The following is a 12,824-nucleotide window of genomic DNA, read 5'->3' on the forward strand; positions in this document are numbered from 1 at the left end:
TTATTTTCAAAATAACACCAAAAGATGATTGCCACACTATCCAGAACAACATTGGGAAGTTGTCAGGTTCTTGAAGTTGAGTTTAATAACCTGAAAAGAAAAAAATGCTTGCACTAAATGTTTAAAACTATAATGTGTCATAAACAGTACAAGGAAACCTTAGAAATCCCTTGGCTGCCAGAGGGCTATATATCAAACGTATCCTTTAAAAATAAACATATTCATTACCTTAATCCAACCATTTTCCGTAACCATAGGTTAACAAAACTTTCTTAACCCCACTTTTTTCCATGTTCAATTTTTTTGACAAGCTGACATCCACTACTGATGCTGGCAACATTTTGATGTTGCTGTTTTGAGTACCTAAAAATGTGTTATATTTATATCCTTAAAACTCAGTAATATTGATATGTGTGTTATGATAACCTACCTTTCATCATTAAAACTCTTTGAAACCCCTCCCCCAACTGTACACCTTTCTGGAAGGATTAAAGAGACATTAAACTCTAAATACATTTTATAAGCATGATATTGAGGTTATTCCCTGTCTCCCTGTTTCATGGGTGCTGCCATGTTGAAATCTAGTTTTCAGTCGATTCCAGTGCTGACATGTTTGCACAGATGCAGTAACTCTCCTTCAGATACCTGCAGTGTAACCTAGATTCTATAATGACAGCACCCATGATTAGAGTGAGGTGTATGAAATGTATTTAGTGTTTAATGTCCCTTTAATGACATGTAATTAAATAACATGAAAGACAAAAATTCTAACATGCATAAGAAATATCAAAAATAAATATGTTATAAAAAAATTAACTAAATTAATACTGCAGTAGTAATAGTCATTGGTTCATATGGACAGGGACAAGACCCAAAAACATATAGATAATGTATTTTATATTAAAATACAAGCTCTCCTTTAAATTCAAGTCAAGAGCCATTCATATCCTAAGGAAAAAAGGAAACTCTCAATTTTGTGTGGTTAAATATATAGAATTAATAGATTAATAGAATGAAAATATATCAATACATTCTGCAATGTACTTTTATTGCTCAAGCATCCTTTAAGATATATGAATAGCCTCACCTTTCTTTGGTTCAAGCTGTACAGATTATTAGTTCATTCATTAATTGTATCAAAAATGCAAATAATCAAATACTATTCTATACCAGGAAGTATATATTATTTTTTTTAGTTAAAGGGACAATAAACCCAATTTTTCAGATAGAGCATGCAATTTTAAGCAGCTTTCTAATTTACTCCTATTATCAAATTTTCTTCGTTCGCTTGCTATCTTTATTTAAAAAGCAGGAATGTGATGCATAGGAGCCAGCCCATTTTTGGTTGAGAACCTGGGTTATGCTTGCTTATTGGTGGGTAAATGTAAGCCTCCAATATGCAAGCGCTATCCATAGTGCTGAACCTAAAATGGTCTGGCTGCTAAGATTTACATTCCTGCTTTTAATATAAAGATAGCAAGAGAACAAAGAAAAATTGATAATAGGAGTAAATTAGAAAGTTGCTTAAAATTTTATGCTCTATCTGAATCATGAAAGAAAGAAAAAATTGGGTTTAGTGTCCCTTTAAGTTGCTGAAATCAATTAATTATTAAAAACAATTTCTTAACTCTCGTTTTAATAATAGATTTATAAATATAGAATATTGCATTCAAGTCCCAGTGAGGATAATGCAGATCTCAGAAGCAAAACTGTGAATAGCTGTGGTTAGACCACTACTTTGTAGCATTCAAACTGACACCCTGATATGGGTTCCTGTTCCTGGAAGTTTTGTGAGTCATTATTTATAGTTCAGGGGAAATAAGGAAATATTGCACTATTTAAATAACAGTTATGTGAGTGTCAAGTAAATGTGTCTTCACACTGCTGTAATACTGTTTTAATGTTTCATTTTATTTAGTTAGCTGTAAATTATGTACATAAAATATTTTATGTTGATGTTAAAATGAAAACGTATATTACTTTAAAATATGACTATAAAATCAGAATAAATCAATTTTACAAACACAAAAAAGACGTTCTAAAATTCACAAAAATAATTGGACATTGCAGTGCAAAATTGACATGCTCCAATTAATTACACAACAACTCTACGTTGAATTCTGTGTGCAAAAAAGATAAAGTTGATCTCAAGCATGGAAACGGTGAACCAATCCCTGGCTGTATTCAGCACAGGATGCTGTAGTGCTTGCAGCTACCAAGTGTGAATTTACTTATGTGTTTAAATTGGCACTAAGTCAAAATGAAAGCTACATGATTCAGAGAAATCATAACATTAAAAAAAAAAAACTTTCCAATATACTTCCATTATTAAAACGTGCACATTCTTTTTATATGCACACTTTCTGAGTCTACAGCTGAGCATGCACAATAGTACACAGTATATTCATAAATGTATGTTGTGATTGGTTGATAGCTGTCACATGGTGCAAGGGGAGGGAAAACTGGAATAACTGAAATTGGCCAGAAAATATTCTACTGTTCAAATTCAAAGTCAGTGCTATTCTATTGTATTTTAATTATGTATTCGTTATTTATTTAATTTTACTGCATGTAGTGGTCCTTTAAATTCTTGCAGGAGTTAAAGAGACAGTCTAGTTCAAAACAAGTTTTCATTATTCAGATAGGGCATGTAACTTTAAACAATTTTCCAATTTACTTCTATCACCAATTTTGCTTTGTACTATTGGTATTCTTAGTTGAAAGCTATATCTAGGAGGTTCATATGCTAATTTCTAAGCCCTTGAAGGCCGCCTCTTAGCTCAGGGCATTTTGACAGTTTTTCACCACTAGAGGGTGTTAGTTCATGTGTTTCATATAGATAACACTGTGCTCACGCACATGGAGTTCCTGGGAGCCAGCACTGATTGGCTAAAATGCAAGTCTGTCAAAAGAACTGAAAAAAGGGGCAGTTTGCAGAGGCTTATATACAAGATAATCACAGAGGTGATTCCATTCCAAAAAAGGAAGATATTTTACCTGACAAATAACATGAGTGTGCATGAGGCACACTCCCTTGCAAGTCCCAGGACAGGCATACTTGTTTGCTTCTTAAAGTCCTTTACAATGGGGTGTGAATATTTAGCACATTTTGAGGTAAAATATCTTTCTTTTTTACATAGAGATGTTCAGGTGATATTTTCTAGTCAGCTTTTTACAGCTATGCTGCATCACTTTTCAAGTGTTTCAACATTTGAGTATCATGTCCCTTTAACACTTTAGTGACCAGACCAATTTATTTTCTTAGGCTATTTTTACATTTTTGCAGTGTTTGTGTTTAGCTGTAATTTTCCTCTTACTTATTTACTCTACCCACACATATTATATACTGTTTTTCTCGCCATTAATTTGACTTTCTAAAGATACCATTATTTTCATCATATCATAATTTACTATAAAAAAATTATAAAATATGATGAAAAAATGGAAAATAACACACTTTTTCTAACTTTGACCCCCTAAATCTGTTACACATCTACAACCACCAAAAAACACCCATGCTAAATAGTTTCTAAATTTTGTCCTGAGTTAAGAAATTCTTTGTTTACATGTTCTTTGCTTTTTTGCAAGTTATAGGGCAATAAGTAGCACTTTGCTATTTTCAAACCATTTTTTTTTCTCAAAATTGGCGATAGTTACATTGTAACACTGATATCTGTCAGGAATCCCTGAATAACCCTTCATATATTTTTTTTTAGTAGTCAACCCAAAGTATTGTTCTAGGCCCATTTTGGTATATTTCATGCCACCATTTCACTGCCAAATGCACTGTGAATGCCCTAACAGATGTTTTAAAATCCACAAATGTATATGGTACAGGAGAAGGCGTATCGGTGTGAATGCTGTGAAAGGAAATTAGGCTTTTTTGGTCCATAGGACAGAATGCGCTCCACTTTGGAAGTCTATGAGTCGTGCACATGACCCCCTGAACTGTAATAATGTCAAAGATATTGATAAGGTTAATTGTAAGTTGCCATATGAACAGTCTATAGGGGGAGTGTATATGATCAATATAGTTAAAGGGAGTGTTATATAGAGTAATTCAAGGCATTTTCAGAAACATTATATTGGACGATAGGATAAACTGTCAGATGTGGAGTATTAGGTATAGTTATATTAAGCAATACTAGCACTATAGTTAGGGAGTTACATAGAGTAACAAGATTGTTATGTAGAAATGTTATATGGATCAGTAGGAGGTTTCAAATGGGGAAATTGTATAAAGCAGAGGGGAGTTGTAGAGAGAAGTTATGTGGATCAATAGGATAAGATCATGCTTATATAAAGCAAAAAGAAACCTGTAGGCCCTGAAGAAAGGGACTAAATGTGGACATGCAAAGCTATAAGAAAATATTACATGGGGAATGGATCAATGCAGGGTTTAATGGAAGCGAAATGATGAGGTATAGGTTGGATTTTGAAAAGGAGGACTTTCATATAAAATTTATGATGAATAAAATCATAGTGATAGAAAAACTTGTGAAGGATTATATCTAGAATTTAGTATCCTCTCTAAGGTTTAATACACGCATGAAAGGAGAATCTTTGTTGTATTAGAAAACAAAAGAGATAAGAGTACTCTGGCTGACCTACTAGACACCCAGTTGATACTGTAATTCTGTGGTAAATTAATCTGAGTCCCTCTCTTCAAGCAAATTCCCATACATGAGGCCATTTTGTAAAGAATGCAATCTCAAATTAAGGCACTAAGGTAGCTTGAGATCATTTGGTATAGAGGAAATCAAAGCTATAGAGAATTTAAAGGAATAGCATATTCCAGTTTTTATATAACTGCATGTAATAGACACTACTATAAAGAAGAATATGCACAGATATAAAAATTAAGTATTAAACCTTTTAAAATCTTACTTAGATGCTACCAGTTTTAAAGTTTATCACAGTGTTGATGAGGTTAGGCTGGGACACCCACTGAAATAGACTGAGAAAGCAGGAAGAGCAGACAATTCCCCCTCCCCTGCATGTGTGTGTGTGTACAGCACATTCAGCTATATATGTGTGTGTATATACAGCACATTCAGCTATATATGTGTGTGTATACAGCACATTCAGCTATATATGTGTGTGTATACAGCACATTCAGCTATATATGTGTGTATATACAGCACAGTTGGCAATATATATATGTGTGTGTATACAGCACAGTTGGCAATATATATATATGTGTGTATACAGCACAGTTGGCAATATATATATGTGCATACAGCACACACAAAAATAGTTTGTTTGATTTTTAGTTAAAATTGGGGGAGCCCTGCTTGGATTCTTGCACCTGGGCCCTGTGGTTTCTAGTTACGCCTCTGAGTGTTGGGTTGTTGCAGGGAGCTTAAAGGGACACTAAACCCAAACATTTTCTTTCATGATTTAGGAAGAGAATAAAATGTAAAATAACATTCCAATTTACTTTATTATCTAATTTGCTTCATTCTTTAGATATCCTTTGTTGAAGAAATAGCAATGCACATGGGTGAGCCAATCACACGAGGCATCTATGTGCATCTACCAATCAGCAGCTACTAAGCATATCTAGGTATGCTTTCCCCGCAAAGAATATCAAGAGAATAAAGCAAATTAGATAATAGAAGTAAATTAGAAAGTTGTTTAAAATTGCATGCTCTTTATAAATAATGAAATAAAAAAATTGGGTTTTATTCCCCTTTAAGGGAGCTGGTTGACAGGAAATGTGTAAGTCTACAAATCCCTCAGTCCCAGCTTCCTTAAGTCCTAGAAACTAGGGATGGGCGAATGTTTTGCAACATTTTAAATACATTTTAAAAGATTTGTTCATTTTGAATTTCAAATGTTTGTACAACATTCTAACATTGGTTTAATGTAATAGTATTTCTAATGCTATCTTTAAATGTAATATTCTATTAAAACTGTTCTAATTCAAATATTGCAGAATTTGAATAGACTAATGCAATATTTGAATTAGATCAATTCTAATCAATATTTGTGTCTAGTATGTATTAATGTACTACATTCCCTACCACATGAACTATTGAGCTTCTTAAGGGGGACACTCAAGTCAAAATGTAACTTTTATACTTCAGACAGGATATGCAGTTTTAAAACGCTTTCCAAAGTACTCCCATTATCAAATTTTGCACAATCTTTTTAGATTCACACTTTCAGGGGAACATGATCCTACTGAGCATGTGCACAAGCTCACAGGGTATACGTATACTAGTTTGTGATTGGCTGATGTCTGTCACATCATACAGGGGAACAAATATGGGAGAAATAATAAATTTGCTCATTTTTGAAGTACAGAATAGGTGTTAAATCATTGTCTTTTTATTATGCACTTGTTAATTATGCAATTCTTTTGCATTGAGTGGTCCTTTAATATTATTTGTTAAATTGAATGTAACATTTTGCATTTTGAATGTTGATATTCACTCTAAGAGGCCCATTTTGCTTTGAGCAGACGGACAGACACCCCCAAAATTCAACTTGATCGAGTACGATCAGGTTGATTGACACCCCCCTGCTGGCGGCCACGAATCTGCAGGGGGCGGAGTTGCACCAGCAGCTCACAAGAGCTCCTGGTGCAATGCTGAATACATAGAGCATATTGCTCTCCGCATTCAGCGATGTCTGTCGGACCTGATCCGCACTGTCAGATCATGTCCGACAGATATTTGATAAATATGCCTCTAATTATGAACCTTAAAAAATTAAAACAAAATTTGAAAAATGGAAATAACTTTCGATTACCAAATTTTAATAGATTTTAATTCTTATCAACATTCAATTATCCAAAACGAATATCCACAGCACTATAAATTCTACCAAGCAAATTGCACTTTCACCACAATCACCCATCCCTTCTAGAAAACCCCAAGACTCATCACTTGAAATGTAATTGTATCTTGGGGTAAAAAGTTTAAATACAATTAAAAAATTGATATGATTTAATGAAGGTTTATATAGGCCAATATAAAAGGTCGCAAAAAAGGCCTACAGACCCGGAAGACTGTTTGCTTTAAAGCCTAGAAGCTCCTTTTAAAATCAACTGATCATCACCTGGCATGTCTAAAGTTGCACATTTTAAGTAGAGGGCCATGGTTTAATGTTATATAAATATACCCAAAGCCCCTTTTTATATGAAGATTTTCTTTTCCAGTTTACGTCTATTATCTAATGAACTTGGTACTCTTGGTATCCTTTGTTTAAAATCATACCTATGTAGGTTTAGGAGCAGCAATGTCCTACTGGGAGCTGGCTGTTGATTGGTGGATGTAAATATATGCCTCTGGTTATTGGCTCATCCATTGTGCTTAGCTAGCTCCCAGTAGTGCAGAGCTGCTTCCTTAACAAAGGATACCAAGACAATTAAGCACATTTTATAATATAACTAAATTGGAAAGTTGTTTCATGTCCGTTTGAATGTTAGCAGTTTCTAAAAACTCCAACACTGCTTAGCACAGGGTTGTGAAAGAGGTTATACACATGAAGAGCCATGCAGTAGTTCAAAAAATACATGCGCTTATATATTTGAAAAAAGTATGTTTTTTGCACTACAATCTCCCTTTAAGAATAAAGAAGAAGATCATGTAGCAAATGTAATTTTTAATTGGGATGTGTCCTCAATTTGTCAGTGGATAGCCATATATGGGCTTGTAGTACCCTTAAGAGTTAGTGCTTGGCAGATATAAAAATGGAATTGTGGTGTATGAGTGTGTGAGGGGTGTCTGGTAACATTGTTGCAGGTGAAGGGGAGTGACTTACCTTCCAGGTTAAAAGGGGTTCCAAGAAGATTCAAGGCCTCTTTTGCTACCTGTTTAAGACAGTTGCTATTGCCCACCCTCCCACCCCTTTATTTATTCTTTGCGGCTTCCTTAGGGTTGCTACAGAAGTCACGTCTGGTGTAAGGTAAGTTGAGCTAGCCTTCATAAGACCATGCATTTTAAGTTTTTGGTCTCCCTTTGATTTGAGTTTGTGAAGCCAACAGTTCTAAGACCCCTTATGGTTTGGAGTACCATTGTGCTCTCTAGGGGAGGGAGGTCTCGGCCCCACACATTTAACAACCTTTGGGCGAAATGGTGGTCAGGCTGAAGGGAAGAGTGACCAACCCTAGGTGCAGGGCTAAGATGCTCCTCCCTAAGTGTCGGCAGGCTTGTAGAGCTCCTTAATTGCCTGGATCACTGCTTAGGGCAGATGGCTCCATCACAGTTCTTTGTGCCTTGGCCTCTTAGGCTTGAGATAAATTTAGGGACTCAGTTGCAGTCAGGTTATAAAATAATTTAGTCGGTTTTACAATAATTGTTTCTGTGACCTAATAAATGCGACCAATGATGGTCTTTCTTCCATATCTTTTGTCTGTGTGTTATTGTAATGGTTATGATGGAAAAGTGGAGTAATACAGTTTGATGGTGAATTATGGAATGGGACTAAGCATTTACTTATGTAGTTCTGCATACATTATCATATCACTTGGTATTTTTTAAATTTAATATTTAATATCTATAAATAGTTATTGTATTTAAACTCAATGGCTCAAGACAAAAAAAATGGCAGCATTTCAAATGGAAGGAGTGTTGTTGGCCATTGCCGTTTTCACAAGAGAAGTATAAAAGAAGATTACTTAAAGGGACAGTCTAGTCAAAATTAAACTTTCATGATTCAGATAGGGCATGTCATTTTAAACAACTTTCCAATTTACTTTGATTATCTAATTTGCTCAATTCTTTAAATATCCTTTGTTGAAGAAATAGCAATGCACATGTGTGAGCCAATCACACAAGGCCTCTATGTGCAGCAACCAATCAGCAGCTACTGAGCATATCTAGATATGCTTTTCAGCAAGTGATATCAAGAGAATGAAGCAAATTAGATAATAGAAGTAAATTAGAAAGTTGTTTAAAATGATATGGTCTTTCTAAATCGTGAAAGAAAAAATTTGGGTTTCATGTCCCTTTAAGATAAAATATAATAAATGAAAAAAGCAAAACTTTCTCAAATTATTTCATTATTTTTGCTAGCTTGCTCCAGAAAATGCTCATAGTGACACTTATTGAAAAAGGTATACATGTGGGATTGTTAACATGCAAAAGCCCTACTGATGAGGAAGATACATGATAGTGTCACTATGTGGATATTGGTGGATGGATTCCAAATAGCATTTGATCAATTAGCTACATTTTCAGACACTTTGTAATTATAAAAGCAACTATAAAATAAAATGTTTTAGTTAAAAACAATAAAAAATAACAAATCCCATGAACATGAAACAATTTGATTCAATGGATGCTATTTATAATGAGTTAAACATTTTATTTATTTATCTTTTTATGTTGCCAGACATTTTTTTAGCTTAAATACTGACTGTTTAATTACTGTTGTTTGAAATGTATTTAAAATGTTTTTTACGGGTGTCCTCTGTCTCCCCTTCTCTTTGCCCTGGCGGTGGAACCTTTGGCACAGGTTCTAAGAAATGAAGATAACATAAAGGGAATAGTAATAGGCAAGTTGCAACATAAAATTGCGCTGTTCGCGGATGATATCACTCTTTTGCTTACATCCCCCAGAACCTCTTTGCAAAAGGTACTAGATTTTCTCACACTCTTTGGGGAAATTAGTTTTTACAAACTTAATGTTACTAAGATGGAAGTATTGTTTATCAATCTAACTAGAGAGGATCTTTCCTGCCTGCAAAGTAGGCACTCTTTCATTTGGTCTCCAGACTATATCAATTACTTAGGTGTCTGTATTAGCATTGACATATCAAAGATGATCTCCAAGAATTTTACAGACAAGATGTCTGAATTTAGGAAGTGTTTAGAGTCATGGGAGTACTCAGAAATATCCTGGACAGGGAGAATCGCAGCTACAAAAATGTTGTTTCTTCCAAAGATCACATATATGTTCAGATGTATTCCCATCGAAATCTTGAGAACGATTCTTAATAAATTACAAGGTATGATTTCTAATTATATATGGAAAGGAAAGAGACCATGCACAGCTAGACACATTCTTCAAAAACCAACCAGTCAATGGGGCCTAGCTCTTCCTAACATAATACTATACCATGAAGCCTCACGACTATCAAATATCCTCGGCTGGAGTAACACTTCTGATCTCCCGAGATGGCAAGATGTTGAATCAGCCCTTATACCTGACAATATCCAACTCCCAGACTTAATATGGATTCCATCATATTATAGGAAAAAAATAGGAATTGATCACCCATTTATGACAGATAACCTTTTGTTTTTGGGATAGGGTCAAACATACAGAGAATATTGCTCCACATCTTTCTCCGATACACCCTATTAAGAGTGTTATATGGTGTCTCCAAGAAATTCATGGATCAATCTGGTCCAACATGGGGTCCCTGCTGGTCAGTGACCTATTTGTTGGGGGAAATGGCTAAACCCACAGGAATTCATAGATACTTATGATATACCATTGAAATTAAATTTTGAGATTGTTAGACTTTTCAGCCTACTAAAACACAGGGGTTTCTGAATCTTAAATAGAACCCCAAGAGAATTGACTAGATGGGAGAGTAGATTTTGTAGAGGCGGGAGGCCTATTGTCTTTTAATTACTAACGGGTAAATTACGAGTCTTGCGTTATAAGATGTGAGGTGCTAACGTGCAGTTTTTTCTCACTGCTCACTTACCTGAAACGCTGGTATTATGGGTTTTTACAAACACGGCGTTAAAAGGCAAGAAGTGAGCGTAGCGCTGCTTAAGTCAGCGGTCACGGTCAGCTGGTTTACATGCTCATGCACGATTTCCCCAAAGACATCAATGGGGAGAGCCGGCTGATAAAAAGTCTAACACCTGCAAAAAAGCAGCGTAAATCTCAGTAACACAGCCCCATTGATTCCTATGGGGAAACACATTTTATGTTTACACCTAATATCCTAACATGAACCCCGAGTCTAAACACCCCTAATCTTACACTTATTAACCCCTAATCTGCCGCCCCCGACATCGCCGAAACCTGCATTATACTTATTAACCCCTAATCTGCCGCTCCGGACATCGCCGCCACCTACATTATACTTATTAACCCCTAATCTGCTGCCCCCAACATCACCGACACCTACATTATATTTATTAACCCCTAATCTCCCTCCCCCAATGTCGCCGCAACCTACCTACATTTATTAACCCCTAATCTGCCGTCCCCAACGTCGCCGCAACTATTCTAAATTTATTAACCCCTAAACCTAAGTCTAACCCTAACACCCCCTAGGTTAAATACAATTTAAATAAATCTAAATAAAAATTACTATCATTACCTAAATTATTCCTATTTAAAACTAAATACTTACCTATAAAATAAACCCTAAACTAGCTACAATATAACTAATAGTTACATTGTATCTAGCTTAGGGTTTATTTTTATTTTACAGGCAAGTTTGTATTTATTTTAACTAGGTTGAATAGTTATTAAATAGTTATTAACTATTTAATAACTACCTAGCTAAAATAAATACAAACTTACCTGTAAAATAAAACCTAACCTGAGTTACAATAACACCGAACACTACACTACAATTAAATAAATTCCCTACATTAAATACAATTAAATAAATTAAATAAAGTTAGCTAAATTGCCAAAAAAACACTGAATTACACAAAATAAAAAACAAATTACAAGATATTTAAACTAATTACACCTAATCTAATAGCCCTATCAAAATAAAAAAAAAACCTAGCCTAAACTAAACTACCAATAGCCCTTAAAAGGGCCTTTTGCGGGGCATTGTCCCAAAGAAATCAGCTCTTTTACCTGTAAAAATAAATACACACAACCTCCCCAACAGTAAAACCCACCGAACACACAACCAACCCCCCAAATAAAAACATAACTTAAAAAAACCTAAGCTCCCCATTGCCCTGAAAAGGGCATTTGGATGTGCATTGCCGTTAAAAGGGCATTTAGCTCTATTGATGCCCAAAGCCCTAACCTAAAAAATAAACCCACCCAATACACCCTTAAAAAATCCTAACACTAACCCCAGAAGATTCACTTACCGGGAGAAGTCTTCATCCAAGCAGCAAGATGTCCTCAATAAAGCCAGCAGAAGTGGTCCTTAGACCATAATTAGCAAATGATTAGAAAATTGCTAGTGTTGAAAAAAGGGATCAAGTCCTTTACACCAGATACTCGCATTGCCTTACTCACATAACCGCTTGACAACTTGTACATCAAACATCAACACACGCAATTTTGTAATCATTTGCTAATTATGGTCTTGTAAGCAAGGTGATGTGTGGTTTTCACCTGGGATTAAAAGACTGCCGATATTGCGTTATTATTTACTACACATTGTGGAGTACTTGTTGATATATGAAATACATATTAAGACATCATTTATGCATATCTATGGTTTTTCTCCTTGCAGCATGTGTATATGATAGGTAAAGAGCTCTAACTGGTTTGGATTATTTATTAATCTTAACCAGACATTGTTGCAACTTGATTCATTATACGATACATGCCTGTGTCATAGCTAAGAGAGATTGGTTCCTGTTTTTATTATGTATATAATTGTTTGTTTGCATGTTTTTTGCTTGAGGCAGGACAGCGGGACATGAGTGGGCTGACTCATTTGTGAAAATGTTTTGTTAGCCCAATAAATTGTGAAATATACCTCATATGTGTGCTGTTTTTATTCCCTTTCTTTTTTAGAGGATTACCATATTTCCTAATGTTTCTTTCTTTGCTATAAAATATATATTACTTGTCTGAGGGAGGCACCGTGAGGTAAAAATAAGTGGTATATAATACTCTCTCTAATTTTTCTATTTTTACCAATTGGAATT

Source organism: Bombina bombina, chromosome 5 (genome assembly GCF_027579735.1).
Source record: "Bombina bombina isolate aBomBom1 chromosome 5, aBomBom1.pri, whole genome shotgun sequence".
NCBI classification, from domain to species: domain Eukaryota; kingdom Metazoa; phylum Chordata; class Amphibia; order Anura; family Bombinatoridae; genus Bombina; species Bombina bombina.